This window comes from Thunnus thynnus, chromosome 3 (assembly GCF_963924715.1).
Source record: "Thunnus thynnus chromosome 3, fThuThy2.1, whole genome shotgun sequence".
In the NCBI taxonomy this organism is placed as follows: Eukaryota; Metazoa; Chordata; class Actinopteri; order Scombriformes; family Scombridae; genus Thunnus; species Thunnus thynnus.
The window spans coordinates 12414266-12433935 of NC_089519.1; the positions used below are offsets into that span (position 1 = coordinate 12414266).

At 39.5% G+C, this 19670-nt stretch overlaps 1 pseudogene; it reads right to left on the minus strand.

Moving 5' to 3' along the window:
* Positions 1–18800: 18800 nt before the first annotated feature.
* On the minus strand, positions 18801–19329 carry LOC137180659 (perforin-1-like; annotated as a pseudogene).
* Between the last annotated feature and the right edge of the window lie 341 nt (positions 19330–19670).

Consider the following 19670-nt stretch of genomic DNA (forward strand, 5'->3'; position numbering starts at 1 on the left):
TCATTCATTTTAGGCCACTCCACCCAAAAAGGTTGAATCATATCAGCAAGCAATCACATAATATCATTCAGCACTGTTTCTGACTGTCTTCAGTTCAGTAGTAAGTTCAGTCGGATGCTGCTTCAACATATTTTATTTATCAGCAATGGTGGTAAGTAAATAAAGTGCACTACTTTATACTTTTACTCCACTACATTTCATTGGAAAATATTGTAATTTTTACTGCACTACATTTATCTGGCAGCTTAGTTTAGTTTCTTTTCAGATTGAGATTTTACAAAAAACAACCTTTGATCAGTTTGTTAAATACAATACATCTTAAAGATGTAAATATAGATATAATATAGAGTTGATGGCAGAGATGTTTCCCCTGATTTTTCAAGTTCTGAAGAGGTAAAATTATCCAATATTTTTGAGGATTAGAAAAGAATACCGATTTGTATAATAACTTTGTTATATCTTTTTTTCTTTCCTAGCCCATTAAACATTTCACAACCCCTCAGATGTATCTTGTGATCCTATGAAAGGGTCCCAGCCCCTAGTTTGGAAACCACCACTGTCCAGCCCCGCCTCCACCTCCAGGCTCCACCTTGACCAGCCACAACAGTAAAATGCTGCTTACACATTAATGCATTGGTATTAATGATGTAATAATGTCATATATATCAGTCACAGGAGCCATTGCAGTTTGAGTCAATTTACTTTTGCTACTTTAAGTACATTTTGCTGATAATACAATTGTACTTTTACGTAAGTGGTATTTTAAATGCAGGGTTTTTACTTGCAATTGAGTATTTTTACCTTGTAATATGGTACAAATAAATATAAATAAAGGATCTCAGCACATCTTCCACCACTGTTTAGTACATGTAGCAGTTAGCAGCCATAGTGCAGCACCCAAGAACCAATTCCAGTTATGAGTGCCTCAGTAAAAGACATCTCCAGGACTATTTCCTAAAATGAATGGATTTAAAGTGGAAGGAAACCAGAGCACCTAGCTGCACATGTTTTAAATGAGTTTATATTGTGTTTTAAATCAGTGGTTCTCAAAGTGAGGTCTGGGGGTCCTTAAGGGGGTCCCCAGCAAAAAGGGGAATCATTTATTTTCACTATTATTCCATCCATAAGTAAAACAATGACAGAATATATAAAAACTAAAATCTTATCAAATGGATGAATGTTAGTGCATGTGAGCACATGAGTCCCTCCGTGTCCTCCATGTCCATTTAAACAGTACACGAGAAATGTTTCTGAAAACATTTGAGGCGAGAAATAGGCAATGCACTAACAGAATCTTGATCCATATTTGATCAGCACTGCCTAGTTTGACAATTTGATCTGAATTTCATGAGTTGACAGCTTTCTTTTTTTCCCCAACTTTATTGAGTTAACGACACACACGTTTATTTTGGTCTGAGATGTTGGTGCTATAGTGTGACATCTAGTGACTGAATGTCATGTATTGCAACTTTAATATTACAAAACACAATAGTATTTTTAGTAGATGAACATGTTTTCCTAATATCTAGGCAGCCATTGGTTTCAGTCAGCTATATTATACCATAGACATCTTATTATTTTGACTTGTTATAGCAGGATAAGCACAAGTGTAATTAATAACATTAATTATGACTACAGTCCACTTGGTTTCACTTGGCTCATTGGTGAGGCTTCCTAAAGCACTTCAGTGGAAACGAGCCATTGTTAATATTATTAGTTACACCTGTGCTTTTCCTGCTATAACAAGTCAAAATGTCTGCTGTGAAAAAAGTCTATTGCTGTAAACTTGCACAGACTGGTAAGCCATTAGAGTGAACATCATTCTATAGTTATTACTGTCAAAGTTACATTATCATTAGAGAGTTGTTGTTGAGGCATGTGGTCCTCACAGTTCGTGTTGCTTAACAATAAGGAAGAATAGATATTTTGAAAGGAATGTGAATTTGGTAACATCTTAAAACATTAAAATGATTATGAAAATCAGTATTGTTGCCTTCCTAGAAGGGAAATTATTTTCCCAAACTTATACAATAGCACATCAATGTACCTTTGTTACACTTTCCCTCAAATCTGTGCTTTCAGTTGTTTTATGACACAATATAATATTTTTTACAAAAAGAAACCTGTTCATTCTAATGGATTAGCTATGGCAAGCCACTTTCTAGTTGTTGATGCATCTTTTGGAAACAAAAAGTTTTCTGAGTCACCTTCAAATAAAATATGTTAGAAAATGATCTTTCTTTAAATTGTGCTGTTAAAATAATTGTCATATAAGATTGAGAAAATAGACTGTATACAATGGGATTAAACCCAAAAAGAGTTATGTGTTGCTTATCTAACAGAACAATCTCTATAATCTTGTGCCTCTCTGAATATGTACACTATGTCCAGGATGCCTGTATGACAGCCTCATATATATCATATGAAACACATGTATGTAACAGGGGGAATGAATACCACCTCCTCATCGATCGAATGGAAGTTTAAGTGAGAGACATAGCGGCACCTCCTATTCAAATGCTGTATTTATATAAGTTAAATGCAGGACTGAAGGGAACTCCTGTGCAACCGTCTGATTTCCATCCACAAACAGCTGGAGGGATGTAAACATAACAGTACGCTCCGTATGGAGAATGTTGAGCGCCAGCTCATAAATGACAGACTTTGGAATAACACCAAGGCCGCTGGGGAGCAACGCAGGGACCGAGCGTGATTGTATCATAGGAGACGACTCATATGTAGCATACACCCGCACTGCGTAAAGTATGATGAAGCCGAAATTGATCTATGAGGAGACATGAACATCTCCTGCAGTAAGATGTGTAGCTGTATTTGATCATATGGAATCCTAGAAAGTGCTTCATTAACAGCCAAACCATGTTATGGGGTTATTGATTTGAAGTGGTAATGACAATGAACATGTTTTACACTGAGAAAGATGCATTACATACACATGTATAACTCAAAGACAGACTGAGAGGTGATAGATAAGTGTGAGAGAGAGATGTTCACCATCTAAAACAAACAAGAAGTGATCAATTGTGCATGTAATCTCATACTGTAGGACTCCTGCTCTCATTAATATCTTCTCATACATTAATCAGGCTAACTGCTAATGTATCTTGTAGCATTGTCAGGTACCATGAAGAAATGTGTAAAACAGACAATGATTACAGAAAAAGAGAGGGAATCTCATTCAAAGGCTTTTGTCATTAATTTATGACATGTTCGTGGTAAAGTTGGATAAGAAGGAGGAGAAGTAGTGACAGGATGACAAAAGAAAATTGCATTGAAAGTGATTGAGAGTAATTTCGCTCCTCATGTCCCTCCCTCCTTCTCCACCCTTCAATCATCCCTCCCTCCTGTCTCTCTTTCTGCAAAAGTTCATAAAGTCAAAGCATTCCTACTTTCACACAGGATGAACACTGCTTCTGTCTCAACTCCTCAGACATGAAACGCAAATGGTATGTAAATGTCGTCTTTGATTCTGTTTAATGTATCCAGGGTACAAGGTGCAAAGAATAAAAGAGTCTTCTCCTCTCTGCCTATAAAGCATTACGGTACACCTTTACAGGACAGTGGACCCCCTGCTGTGAGGATAATAGGAAGAAATTGTTTTGCTATGAGATGAAGTGATAAAGGGAAAAGTATGATTTTTCAAAGACTTTGGTGCTCCTTTGCAACACCCTCCACACGTTCTTTCTGGAGTGCATGAGAGAGAAATAGTTGAACGCTAATTGAGTGATAGCTGATTGTTGAAGTGTTCATCTTTGATGTTTTTCTCTTTTTTCAGCGCATGTAAATGAAACATCAAGAAAGTGGCTGATGTTTTGCGAGGACTTTGAATGAAGTTCGAGTTTGAAGGAGGCTTGTCTGCATGTGTTTGTGTGTGTGTGTGTGTGTGTGTGTGTGTGTGTGTGTGTGTGTGTGTGTGTGTGTGTGGGTGTGTGTGTGTGTATTAGTGGCCAGCTGCTCCTGAAAGGTTGGGGCACATAAAAAAGCCCTGTGTCTTAAACAGGGAGCAACCATGGGTGTCGCTATCGAGAGGCTAGGGAAAGCTTAGCTTCCCCAAAATTATCACTGAAAAAATTTAACCTTCAACAAAATCATGATTTTTGGGGCAGTAACTACTGGCAAACTGGCCAAGCCTTCCTTAAATTTACTCTTGGCTATTGTGCACCCTACACTGCATACTAGTAAAGTTAAAATAATGAAATTCCTGTGTCAGCAGTTCAGTGGTTGAAAAGACAGCAACACATTACTGAGTTATGTGAGTAAGGACAGACTTCAAACAAACAAACAAACAAACCATTTTAATTGTTTAAAATTAGATGGTTTACAGCTGAGAGGCTGACAGATAACTATGGGAGAAAGGAGATGCTCCCAGCTGGAATCGAACAAGGGACGCAAACCAGGACGCAGTCTTTCAAGGTGCATGGCAACACCTAGTTCATGAGTATTGTCTCACTAGAGCTGCACCAGCTCCATATGAAGGCAGTGTTGGTGTACATGTGCCTTTGCAATCATACTTGCCTTTAGCAACAAGTGGGACAGACCTCAGAAACAAATGTCCACACCTTTCATCAACTAAAAAGAAATTGCTTTGCTATGTTAAAATCTCATGATAGTGAGAACTGACTAGTTAACACTGAATTGAAATCATGTAATGTAACATAAGCAAAATGCATCCATGGTGGTCAAATTTACTAACCCAGGCTGTCAATGATGCTTCAAACCAAACTACCAGGACATGCCTCCACACATGTTTAGGATTGGGACACATTCCCTCTCTATCTCCGGTCATCTCCATAATCAATGCAGAGCACAAGGTAAAGAGTAAAAAGACTCCAATGTTTCTCTCTTTACATAATCTTCATTATCTCATAATGTCATCATGTCACATGTTCTACAAGGAGACACTACACATGAAAATATTATCTACATTTTATAACACCACAATTTGAATATGCACATACTGCGGACGTGTATTTGTTAAATATAAAGATAATACTGTATAAGTAAGCATGCAAAACTTTATTTATGTAGCACTTCATTCCAGGGGAGATGTGCTTCTCAGAAAACACATACACCATAAAAAAGGACCTTAGAAAAACTAAATGTCACTTCACCAACTGTAAATTTAACCCTTGGAACAAACCAGAAGGCCTGAGCTAACTGATCTAAGCGGTCTGATTCATATTGGCTAAACAAGTCAGAGAAGTACAGTACTGTGGAGCAAGGCTGCGTAGGGCTTTATAGACAAAAAGTAACATTTTGTTGTAAATCTAGAAACTGACCATAAACCAGTGTAAAGATCTAAGAAAAGTTATAACATAAAATGTTTTCATTGTTCTTAGAACTCTGGCCACAGCATTTTGTATTAGCTGTAGTCTTCGGGAAGACCAGTTAGGAGGGCACTGCAATAGTTTGACCGACAAGAGATAAATGCACAAACAAATTTTTCTGCGTCAGCCAAAGACCAGATGCCTCTTACTCTGAATATATTTTTAAGATGATCTACCATGAAGACTGTGCATGCATAAAATACAGAAAATATTCCTGTAACTGCAGCACAATGAGAAAATAAAATAACTATTTAAGTCACTATGCACTTTTTCAACATTATTTTAACATAAAGTCTTCCATAAAAATAAAAGGCCTTGCAAAAAACACAAGTTTTGCTGGTTTACCATCCCTGGTTTAACGCTGCTTGTTTCCACACCAACAAAGACTGCGTGTGACTAGACTGGCAGGCCTGATCCAGCTGGGCTTGACAGCAGAGCACACATGAAAGAAAGGGATGGAGGGATGGAGTGGTGAGAGCAGGGAGAAAAGCGAGGGATGAACAGAAACACACACTGGGATCCTGCTGTTCACAGCAGCAGGTGCAAGGGAGAGGAGGCGGGTGGGGGTGATGGAGGAGGGGTACGGGTGGTTTAGTGGAAAGGAGAAAAAGAGCATGTGAGTGGGGGAGTGAGGAGGGGCCAACATATGTGTAGCATTCACTGAATCAAACTCAGTGCCCATAAGCCAATGAGGTGCAGTCCCCGCATGGGTTCCAATAAATGGAATCCCTGTTTGATTTTGCGCTACCATGAGGCTTTTCATTATGATCCATTGAACTTAGGCGCTCTGATGACGCTGTGGACTGCAAGAGGCAGCAAAGCCAACATGGACAACAGCAGGAAGGCTCACACTTGACGGTCTGCTGCCCGCTGTGTGAAGGTAAACAGAGGAGATAGCAGCAAGTGGCTGTCGATTGCAAAGACAAATCAAGAAATGCCTTTTGACCAGGTTGAAGATTTTGAGTGTAGTCTGTTACAACTTTTTCATGCTACTGTCAATGTGTGATCAATGTGGCCACAGCACTACCCTTTCCACCTGCTGTCTCCTTTCTGCTGGCACACCCAATTCTGTGATCAGAAAATTCAACGGTTTTGCAGAAAACCTTTGAAACCCTTTAAATGCTACCAAATATAAAGAAAGCATACATTCTACTTTTAAACAATGGTTATTGTTTAAAAGGGGTTTTAAAATCGTAATGTTCTTGTATTTTCAAGAAAATTTGATATATTTTTATGTGAATAGGTTGCAGGTCAAGTTACCTAGGGCAACCTTTTTCATTGGTTATTGTGTTTTATTATGCTGTAAAATAGGATAACTAACTGACTGAACCAGTGCTAACATCTTCCCCTGCACTCCCCTGAGTTAGCTTGTGCCTTAACAAAGATTTTTCAAAAACCCCAGAGTAGGGGAGATAGAGCGGGGGATATATCAAATTACAGTACATCAGTCTTGAGGAAAAGCATCTTTCTTGAAGACTGGGCGTTGACAGACAGCGAGAGAACAGGCAAGGGAGGATAGCTGCAGATCTCTGCCTTTGATGAGACATAACAATATCCAAATCCCAGACCGCCTCTTATTTAAGTTACTGAGGACTCTAAAAAAGGGAAGTTCTTCCAAAGTCGCTCAGAAGCTTGTGCGCTTTAGGTGAAGGGAGGGAATGGAGGGATCAAGAAGTAGAAGGGTGGGGGAAAGAAGATAATGTTTATGCATTAGATTTTCAAAGCACTTTTTTCTGCAAGGAAATTCAGATTCAAAGGTGTACTTCTTGCAGGAAGATCTAAAGGATTCTTTCTCCCTCTCCCTGTTATTGCTTGAGTGACAAAGTCTCTGTAGCTTAGCCAGGACTTTGTATGCACATGGTAACTGAGCATGAGTAGGCCCTACATAGCTACAGTATATCCACCAAGGGGACTGAGTGATGTATAACTGTATATATTATATATATAATATTTTCTACGCTCAAACTACATATTTGACATCAAAGAGAACAGTAACGATAAAGTAACACCTAGGCTAGGCAATGAAATGCTACTGTTAACGCAAGTCAAGCACTCTGCCACCCACAAGCAATGCCGCTGTGCTCACAATGAAGTCTGAACTGTGTGCCCGCACTTATCACTCCAAATTCAAACTCATCGGAGAAATATTAGCTGAGACTTTTTCTAAGTGGAAGTTTGAACTCCAAAACTTCAGAGGCAGAGCACTTTGAAAGAGCTGAAGGAGCGGAGATGAGAGCGCGAGAGTGTGTGTGTGCACACTTGCGTCGGATAGTTGCTGAGCACAGCACTCGTACATACGTGTGATTAAAAATTCAAATGAGCGCCTTTAGAATCGATGGAAGGCTTTGAGGCTCCGTAATGAGGCTGATATATGAAGTTTAAACATTCGGAGCCGCTGGAAGTGCCACCGTGGAAAAAGAGACAGAGAAAGGGAGGGAGGCAAAGAAAAAGGGGAAGATTTGTGGCTTTGATGCCGGGATATCACCGTGGGGCATGGCTGGTTGGCTGGCGTTGGCTGGTACTGGGATCCGGAGCGCTTTCAGAATGTTTGCAACATTCCCCAAGACATCATTTCGAGCAATCCCTCGCCAACAGTCCAGGACAAACTGGGAGGAAGGACGGAGTGAAGCGGAAGAGAATAAGCAGAAGCGGAGAAATCACACAGTGAGAGAGAGAAAAGTCAATGGAACCGAAGAGAGTGGATAAGGAAAGCGGTTAAAAGAAGAGTGATCACAGAGGTAGAGAAGGGGAACAATGAGAGTGATAAAGAAGTGGCTGCCATCAGTTCTCCGTATACACCCTTCAATCAGATACACACGTACACGCACACACATGCACAAACACACACACACACAATAGGGCAAACAGTGAGACAGGTTTTGGTGTGAGGAATTAGAGGTATTAGTTCACATACTACTGTGTGTGTGTGTGTGTGTGTGTGTGTGTGTGTGTGTGTGTGTGTTCTACTTCTATCTCTGGAAGCAGTGGGAGTCTAGTGCCACTTTGAACTTGCCTACCATTAAAAGCCTGACAGAGTTTTGAAGAGGCCTATTGAAAGGGAACCTGTGCATTTATGATGTAAATGTATTTTTTCCAACCCTTTCTTCTTCTCCCCTCTTTTTTTATTTTGACAGCCTTTGAAATTTGTCATATGCACATCCAATTTAACAGGCAGAAAAGACTTCTTTGGCCCCCTTTTTTCTCTTTCGCAACAATCCATTTTCATATCAACTTGAAAGGAATTGGCTGAATATTTTTGCTTGATTTTCTTTAATGTGATCATCACTGTTTCAGTCGCTCAACGTGTTGGAGTTATATTCTTTTAGTCAGGTAATTTTCTGTCAGATTTACTCTCATAACCAATTCTTCAAAGGGGAAAAACAAGCGGTTTCTCTAAAGGACAATAGTATCTTCAGTCCTCTTGTATTGCCATGCCTTTTACTTTAAACCAGCTGTCTTAACCTTTCCTTTCATTTGTGGCACATGTCCCCTCTAACTGCTCTAAATTCCTTGGTCAGACAGCATTTGAAAATATTTTTTGGTGTTTCTTTTAACCCACTTCCAGATCAGTGTTTTTACTGGGTCAAGGCAGCTATGGATGGTGTTCATTAAATTGTTAATCACAGGCAAGCAAGGTATGTTGAAATGATGACAGTGTGAGGATGATTGTAATGTCTCTGTTGTGGTAAACCTAAAGTACATGCTGGTCAGCCCAATATCCCTCAGATTTATGTATATATACACACCTAACCAGTGTCCAATGCCAACTTTTCTTAATCTTAATCATACCATTATAGCCATGAACAGATATTGAAAAAAGAAAAACATTGACAATTGACAGTAAAATTACATATTTGGGCATAAATTCAGGTTTTTGCAGAGTCGTCCAATATCAACGTTCTTGTCTAGGGACAGAGTTGTGCTTGTAGATGAAGTAGATAAAAACAACTGCTACAAACTCTTAAATTCATGATATTCATTCCTATGGTCAATAGTGCTAAGAGGCACAGGTTCGGGTCGCATTCATGTCATGTTGAATGGAAAGAAAGATTTTAATATTTATGACTTTCAGTATTTATTTATTTATGAGTGCTCACATCATCAGACAAGTAAAGGTGATTGAAGAATTGCAGAGTTGGTCATGAGAGGGTTAAAATTACAGTGAATGACAATAAAATTTGGCTGATATGAGAAGTCTATATTTGTTTAAATTTTGAGGCACAAAACAGACACATTGGAGCTTTACAAAAATAATCAGTTTCAGTCGTCAAAGGAAGCAGTTCAGCGCATCCCTTGACTTGGTTGTTGACATGACAGTTCCAACAGCAACCGATGTACATTAAAGGAGTGCATGTAGAAAATGAGTCGCTGCCTGCACAGTTCATTCATGCCACCTTGTATAAAAGTGTCAGCTACTCCAACATTTCAGCTGAATGCTGGACTACAGTCGACTCCAGTTCAATCACCGTGTGTTAAAGGTACCATGCGGACCTTTTGACCACAAGTAGCACTGTAGAGCAATGTTTTTATGAGTGGGTCCTTGTTTGGTTATATCATGCTGGAGGAATCACATACACACACCCAAACAAATACGCGTTGTGATTCAAATCCTGCTGTTGGTTTCACGCTATTCCACTGACTGACATTTGGTGGCCATAACGCACCAATGAATGGAGCAATGTGCCAACAAAGACAAGGAAGAAGAAGACTGCAAGCTAGCAAACATAGGGGTACAGGTGTAAATGTAAGATAATAAAATATATATTTTTAATCAGTTTTGCAAATATTTCATGAAGAAGGAAATGCACTCAACATGTTTGTTGGACTTCAAGGATACACACAAAGCATTTGGTAAGAAATCCTGAAAGTAACAAGAAAGTTCTGCAGGGAACCTTAAAGAGGCTCACGTCAAAGTCCTGACTCAATACCATAAATGGCTGTAATCATGACTTCCTGTCCCTTGACTTTGGACTGAATAGTAGATGCTGGAACAGATGAAAGACGTAGTCAAAGTAATTTCTACTTATTCAACTCCCCCAACTCGTGGACTGTGTGTGTGTGTTTGTGTGTGTGTGTGTGTGTGTGTGTGTGTGTATGTGTGTGTGTGGGCTGGTACAAAGCTTCCAGCTGGACACAGCAGTGGTTAGATGAGAGATGATAGTTAAGGCATTAGAGTCGGGGGAGGTGGGGGTGGTTGGTGGACTTGACGTGGGTGTGTTAGAGAGTGTTCTGGAGGGGGTTCAAGACAGCTGGAGGCCAATCGTGCTGGCTTTCCCACCTGTCAGTAACCCCCCCCCCCAACACACACACATACACACACACACACACACACACACACACAAATAACACACAAGTAACACACAAGTTAAATATGAAGATATATGCAAAGATGTGGGCTCACTCAAACACACGCATTGATTAAAAAGCGCAAAGGGCAACTAAGCTTATTCCAAGTGTTACCATCAGCATCCTGAACATACAACGAATTATTGCAACTTCCACAACTTGTTCCATGTGTTCTGTCAGAAAATATCTACTTGTGTACTTCTTCTTTTTTAGAGCTGTCAGACTGTTTTGATGTAAATAATACATTGTGCACCAATCCTAGTTGAGGCCAACATTGTCAATTCTGGACAAAAAAGTTTTATTTTATTCTATTCTGGCACATAAAGCGTACTGTATCACTACTTCAATACACTACAAAATAAACAAAAAAAAAATCTAGAAATATATCACAAACTTTAAAATTCTTATAATTATACCATTATTTCATTATTCCTGTCTCTTTCCTATGTACAAACAGCATCATATCACCAGAATATAGTGTATTTGTACAACCAGTGCTATATACTGTATACAATAGTATGATGCGGTGACAAGTATAGCAACACTTTTAGACGTGAGATACCTATTAGAGCTGATGTGTCTTACTTCACTGGGGGACCACCTATAGGTTGAGAAAGATACTTTGTGCTGTATCCTTCACTTATTCTCTCTCACACACACACACGCTGTGTTGTTGTGCCCATCCGTGGTGGCTGAGTCTTAATAAAGCCTAATCCCTGCCGTGCATGCTCTCTCTGTTCCACAACTCCTGCTGGTCGTCTGTCTCAAGAGTGCCGTAATTTACTGTCACAGAACTCCTCAAACCGGCCACCACACAGTGCGCAGAGGGGGACAGCATAGGTAACACAGATCACCGTCAAAAAGACAGAAAAAACATTCTGACTCCCCCCCCTCCTGGAAAAAAAGAATAGTCCTAAAAAATAATGGGGGGGTGGGGGGTGGGGGTGGGGGCTGTTTTTCATAGACTCAAACACAAACAGCAGTTCGCCCAGCTTTGTTTAGGTTCTCTCTTTTTTTTCAGAGAAGAGAAAAGAAAGGGGGGAAAAATTGCTAGGTGGTTGTCAACGGCTGAAGCTGCAGCTGCACCTGGCATCGTGCGACTGGTCTTTGATCACTTGTCGAGTGAAATTCCGCCACTGGATTAAAGTGAAGGAGGGGGCAACAGAGGGTGGGAGGACTAGAAAGAGTGACAAAGGAGGAAAATAGAGAGAGGACGACTTGTCTGAAACGTAGCCCTGTGTGTTTTGAGGCTTTAATGTTGCATGCACTGCACTGTTGGCTGTAATTCAAATCAGCATGAATTGTTGAATTTGTCTAAAGTGAACTCATTCTATTCAGTCCCTACTTACTGCACAATCTTTGTGTTTGGACTTGCATGCAGAGTAATGAATGTCACCTTTGCGAATACAGAGTCCAACCATTTAAACACCTTCAGTTATGATTCTGTTATGAAGACGGCTTACTCATAGCAAAAGTTTTGTGCTCACCAACGTATTATATATAGTGTGCATATTGAGACAAAAGTAAAGGAGAGAAGAAGAAAGAGTGACCCTGTGCATATTGTGTGCTAATGTACATAGGCTTGCACAAACATGTATTTGTGAGTGAACACATAGATGTGTATGCATGTTTAATAAGTAGACAACATACACACAACCTCAGCTCACTGTGTAATGGTGCAAATTTTAGAGCCCTGCAAATGGTGGACATACAGGTCTTTGGTACAGTTTTCTAATGAAGAGGCTGCCGTTTATCTGACTTAAAGGGTCGTTTTATCCCAAATTACAAAAAAACCGAGAAAACATATTTTCTCAGTTATCTCAAGCTATCTAGTTGTTTTGGGTTTTTTTATCCAGGTTGGGAATAATAAAAATAATACAATAGTAGATAAAATAGTCCCTATAAAACATTTGACAGTGTGTTCTGTAGATCTTCAGGGCTTTGAGCACCATCAACAAAATTCGATTCACATCCCATCCATTGTTTTGGGATGGAGGCAGAAATCTCATAGACAAATATCTCAAAATCTGGGTAAATTAAACCAAAACTATCTGTGTGGCTAGATACCATGAGAGGCAGGTGCAAAAATATGTTTTTTTTTTCATCATTTGTGTAAACTGAAAAGGTCTACTTTTATTTTGGCCCTTCTCAGGCCTGGTCATGGCACAATCACAATGAGACCAGCTGCACTTAAAAGTTTGGACATCTGTGTTCTTAAATCAGTCTCATTGTTTCCTTGAATAATAGATACTGTATTGTTTGGAAAGGTTGCCTTCCCTGTGACCTCATCATAAGAGACGCTGTGTTGTGTGACAGGTGACAATCACACACTGTAGCCCTGCTGTGTGAATGTAAAGCACCAGTTAAGACCCTCTTTCAAACATGCCAGGACATCCAAGCTAAACTGTTAGTGATACCGAGTTAACACCTAGCGTGGGAGCCATGACAGAGCACCATTGCTTTGAATGGTGGGAGCGACCTTGACTGAAGCACTAGGAATTCCCTCCACTTGACAGCTGGCTCTCACGTACGCCCTTGACTTAGCATGTGCTAATGCTGTCAGAGATGTTTGGGAAGAGAACTGCTGGCATGCTAATCTGCGCTATGTTTGCCACAAGGCTAAGCGGAGCTGTCCGTGGCATGTACAGGGAGGTGTTGACAGTAGTGCTACCAGTTGTTCTGTCCTCCACTGGGGTGGTACTGGGAGATGAAAGGGACTAAAGATTTCCCAGGTTGCCGTGGACAGCCACAAAAACTGGGTGAGTTGATGGTGGGAGGGGTGGTGGTCATGGCAGCTGCTTCGACATGGGGGTCTACCGGCATAGGACATGCAAACTACACTAATACAGTCACATACCCACATATACAGTATTTCAAAGTATGAGGGTTTGTGTATAACACAAGTCCCATCATTGTCTTCACAGCACTTTAATAAAGTTCATTCACACATCAGCTGTCACTAACATGAATGCGTTTAAGAAAGAAGACAGAATTTACCTCAGTCAGCAAATCACAGATGATATAAAGAATACATGCTTGCATTATTAAAGGAATAATGCTCCTGAATATATAGTCAGGTCCAAAAGACTTTACTGGTACAAAACCAGGTCTTTAGAAGGCTTTTAAAACAGTGATATATCTGAATATTTAATTTGGGGAGGTCTCATCAAATCTCTGTCACATATATTTGAGGAGACATGATTCAAAAACACGCACATGTTCATGTTATATAATATGAGCCTTTAAATCTGTTATCAAGTACATCATATATAAATGGTAGTTTGGTTTCTGAGTAGCAGTTTTCAAACCACATTTTGACTTTGAATGAAACAATTATAAAATGTTAAGCACTGAGGACTTCATGAAAGTTTGAGTCAAAGTTTGAACTTTTCATTTAACATTGTAGATCTGAATAAAAGAGGCTGACACACTGGCACACATCCTACAGTCAAACATGAGGGGGGATCTATTTAGGTTTGGCAATGATTCCCTGGTTTCTGATTTGGTGACTTGCACAGTATCAGCTTCTCATGGACCAAAAAAGAGGAATAACTGGCTTGCAGAGCCATGTTATTCATTCTGGCTTAAAGATGTTTGGAAGATAATTCATTTTTCAGCAGGATCAATCATCCTTAAGGCGCACCATATGCCAGCACTGTTTTAGGTCCAAGGGGGAGCGAGGAGGGCTTACTTTTATGATTCTCTCCACCTCAGACCTCAAACGCACTAAACATCTTTTGGGATATTTGAAAAGGGAAAATGCGAAACATTAAAACATGTACCATCAATAATAGTTTTGATCAACATTAATAATATTGAAGTATTGAGACATTTTTACTTTTATTCACTTTTATTGAAAATGTCAGCAAAGATTATGCCTTTACGTTTAGTAAAGACTACAGTAAACTTAAGCTTATAATGAATCCTTGAACTGTTTCTCACCAAAATGCAATTCTTTGACTGGGCCAGCAGATGGCAGTGGCCACAAGTAATGAACAACCTGCATCTTCATCCTCCTTCTGTGATAAGGCAACCCATGTTGCTTTTATGCAAGGCCCATTCAGCAGAGGTCATGACCTTCTTGCTGCTCAACCTCCCTGGCCCATGCACTGCCATCAGCTCTGCAGACCATCGACTTTCTGGAGGAAGTGATTGTCCAAATTAAAAATGACTACAAGTGAAGAATATTTATTTCTGTACTATGTCTTTTATATTATGGTATTGGAATGCCTCCAACTAACTAGTTAGTCTGCTTATTGGAATTTATCAATGAGCTGAATAAGTTACTTGTTTTGTTTTGATAATGGCAACTCATGCTAGCCTCTTGCAGCTGTAATGTTTAATGCAGGTGTGTGTGTAAAGAGAGAGAAGAAAGTTTATTTTATCAAAGTTACAGTGTATAATAAACAGCAAATTTTCACTACAATGAACAAGTCCTGGACCCAAAACTGTAGAATATCTAAAGCAGTGGTGCACACAGGCAAATATATCTGCAAATTGTCTTTGCTGTGACTCATCTTGGTAATAGGTGTAGCTCAAGCTGTAAACTTGATAATCAGAGATCATGATGACTTGTTTTAGTTTAGTTTAGTCTTAGTCAAGAGATTTATCCTATTATATTGTTCTGATTTTGAAAACACTGCATTTAAGTTTTTATAGAATTGGGTTTTTTTTTCATCTGTGATAGTTTATACCTTGGCTTCACCATACATTGTACTACCTGCATATTGTAGTGAGAAGCTTCATTGGTAAAAATCATTGGTGCATTTGGTTGTGCAAACTAGCCAATGCTATGCCTTACAGTAGTTTCTGTACCCATGGAAATGTCCTTTGAGGTGCAAACTTTCATATATGTGTGTTCTGTTTTTCTGTGTTTTGTGTACATGTTTTTGTTCATGTGTGTCTACATGCATGTGTAGTCATGCAGGGGTGTGGTAACCTCTAAAAGCCCTCTCCACCTCGCCTTGGCTCCATGGGAACCTGTGCTCAGCTAATCCTCCTTTTGGCTGGAGAGGGCTTCTCCAAACAAATCCTCCAGCTCTAAGACCCACTGCCCCTCAAGTGGGCTCCTGGCTCTCTTTGCCAAGCCTCACCAAAAAACCTCTCTCCTTTCTTCTCTTTTCTCATATGCTTCACATAAAACAGCTACCTACCATGAGGCAAATCCCCTTGTCTCTGTCTCTTTTCTTCTAGGAGCAAGGGAAGGAGAAAGGAATGGGGTGTGGATAAGCCAGGCCAGCAGGAGATTGTCAAGTTGAAGAACTAAGATGACCTGTTTTGGAAGAGGGAGTGAGTCTGAATAATGGGTGCTGGTAAAGGGGTCATTGTTTGATAGCAGGCGAGAGGAAAGTGAGGATAAAGGGGTGGATCTCAATACTTTAATGTGATGCCTTCTGCTTTCCTTTATTATGTATTACAGTCTACATACAGTATATAAAGATCTGCTTGTGTATGTTTACTGGCAACCCTGTCTCCTTGAAATTACATTTTTATAGGCTACACTACTAAATTGCAATAGAAAATGCATCTCGAAGGAAATGTCATGCTGCCACAATAATGTTTTCTGTCAACATTATGAGGAAATGTTAATTGATGTATCTGGCAAGATACACATAAGTAAACTGTTCAGTGACAACATATTTCATTTATTTTCTGCCAAACTATCAGATCTTGTGGAACAATGAAAAATAGGAAAAGATAATGGTCTTGGTTTAATACAGAAAAAAGGTCCTCAGTGTCTGGAAGCATGAGACACAATGTGTTTATTAACATTTAACCAAAACCATGATCTTTCACTTATCTCAATGAAAGTGCTTTTGTTGGGATTCAGGATGCAAACCTCGTTTCGGGTGTCACTGTCATACATCCTGCCATCAACCCTGACCATTTACCTTCACCTTCAGTGCCGTACATAAATGTAAAGCTTCATTACCATTCATCATACAAGAGGGATTTAGATCAGATCCTTCAGATTTTATTGAATCACTTAAAGGGGGTGTGGCTTAGAACGTGATACGGAGCTGCCAAGTAATTGATAAATTTAAATAAATTATACCTGATATTTTGGGGAAATACATCTATTTGCTTTCTTGCCAAGTGTTAAATGAGAACATTGAGATCACTCTCATGTCTGCACAGTAGCTATGAAGCTACCACAGACAGCTGGTTAGTTTAACTTAGAATAAAGACTAAAAACAGGGAGACAGGGATAGCCTGGCTCTGTCTAAAGGCAAGAAAAAGCCTACCAGCACTTCTTAAGCTCACTAACACTCTTAAAATGTTTCATCTCATTTGTTTAAGCTGTACAAAGACCAAAATGTAAAAATGACACATTGTGGTGCGTGGGTGTGATCATATCGCCTGTTTACAGTTAATACTCCCTTGTGGTATTACACAGCTTCATACTTTCAACAGTGTTTTTTCTATGCATGTCAACCCAAGGACAATGCAGTGTGTGCTCAACTGATGCATGCTGCTACTTTAGCATGCATCAGTGACAGTTACAACTGTGTATGTGTGATGGTGACACACACACACAGTGGTTTTGATCATTTCAGAGGACATTACATTGACTTACATTAATTCCTATGAGACTTACACTAACCCTTACCTTAACCTTAAACTTAGTCTTCACCCTGAAATTTAATGATTTATGTTATGGGGACTTGCTTTTTGTATCCAAAAGGATGGAAAGTCCCCACAATGTGACTATGTAAAGAGATTTATGTCCCTACAACATGAGTAATACACACACATACACACACACACACACACACACACACACACACACACACACACACATGCACACACACACACATACACACACAGATACACTGTGTTGTCTTGTTCAAAATCCACAAGTTATTTGTTCCATACAGATAATTTAATTAGTGTTGTGGGTAAAAGCCTGAAAACTAAAGTAAACTAAGTAAACAACTGCATTCACACATTGACTGGCATCAGTTTCCGTACCCTCATTCTTAACTAAAATTGAAGGATAGAAATCTGTATATGGCCACCAGAAACAAGTTTAGAGCAATAGATATACAATTCAGAAATACACAATACCTTTTAAAATACAAAATTCCACAGACACTTGCATTGTCGTTGTTGATGCTTTACTGGCAGATTTTGTAACATACATGTCAAAAAGAAAGAAGCAAAAAAACTGCATTATGAAGATATGAAATTATTTTTGCACACAGAAGTCAAAGAAAATGAAGAGTAATTTTAAAAGCAAAAATGGATTCGAACAACTTCTGAAATACATTCATCTTAAAACCAAATCTTAATATCAGTCATTGTTCCCTGTCACATCAATAACTGGCCTCAACCTGACTGATTCAGCATAATGCTTTCCTCTGAAGAGGAATTCAGAGGGGTGGGTATGTACTCTTGACAATGCTGACCACCAAGACTTGGTGGACACTCTACTATGTAGGAAAAGAAGAAGGTACCATGATTTAACATGTAGCTGTCTGACATGTTTCCTCTACGCAGATCAAATGAGCATTGACCAAGCTTATCGCTATTCCAGTAGGTATCCTCATCATAAATACTGAACTTAAATATGCTGCTGAAACTTCGGATAGAGAGCTTCTTCTTCTTTGCCTCACAGTGTTGCATCATTGACTTAATACTGTCAGGATGTGCAAAGTTAGCCGAGGTCTCAACTGACAAACAGTCACTGACTTCTGTTGTCGACAGTCCATTCATGGTTGCCTCGCAGGTCCTGACAGCAGTGACTGCCTTCATTTTCCCTCCCAGAGACATTTGTGTGATGTAATGTGTACCATATGTATCAATCAGATTACGATATAATGGCTCTGTTTTACGTGAGTATGAAGGAGGGGAGTTGACGGCTGATTCAAACTCATGACTCGGTAGGTTTTGTTGCAAGTCTGTAACTGTAAAACACAGAGATCAAATAAGTTACAGTCAGTCACAATTCACTATCATTTAGATATTACTGTCCATGTTGTTTGTTTTAAGCAAAGTTGCTGTCTTCTTGATTTGCATCCCACTCTTAATTAACTATAGTGTTGGTATATGTGTTTATACAACACTTTAAAGTTAACTGAATAAATCAAGTCAAAGTTGTTCACATACTCACCGGTAGAAGTTAGAGTGGACAGAATGGTGGAAGAAGGTATAGCGGTCTTCTTCTGACTTTTGCATGGCAAAGGTAGATTCTTTGGAGTGGGAACCTCCATAGATTGGCCCAAAAATGATGGTGGGTTTTATGGTCAAATTAAGGCCAATTTTCCAATCATTGGACACAGATGCAGTGGAATCACTGACAAGAGTTTCAACAGAGTCATAAACTATACTGGAGACCTTTAAAATGCACTGGGGGAGGATTCTCCAGTCCACTACAGCAACTGGGACCTTCTGTATCTTTCTCTCCATGTAGCTGTTAATGTATAGCCTGCAAGTGCCATTGCCAAGCTTCCATGTTTCAATGTTGATGACATAGGCACCTTTCTGCTCCATTGTGACGATGTTGAAGCCTTCTCCACCCAGATTGTAACCAGGAACAAAGTGAGCCTCCTGGCACTGACAGTGTACCAATGAAGCTTACACTGGATGGCAGACACAGAGGACTCCATGACCACCAAAGGAGCAAGAGCTGCCACATCTGTATGAAAGATACAAAAAGCAACAGATGGGAAAAAGGCATGCACATAAAAATCAGTTGAACAAATGCAAACTTTTTGAAATTTACAGTTTCAGTACAAATTGACCATTTGTTTTCAGCATCTATGAAGAAGATGAAAACATTACTCAATACAAACTACTGGTATAAAAGAGGAGATGTTTTCCTTACCTTAATTGTAGACAGCAAGCATTTTTCAGTGCTTTCAAAGGCTGACCTATATTGTAGTTTTGCTGTCCTGGAGGTGGAGTCTTTAGTGCCAATGTAATCTATTACATTCTAACAAGTTTTATATTTAACCAGTCATACTTTTTTATTTACTT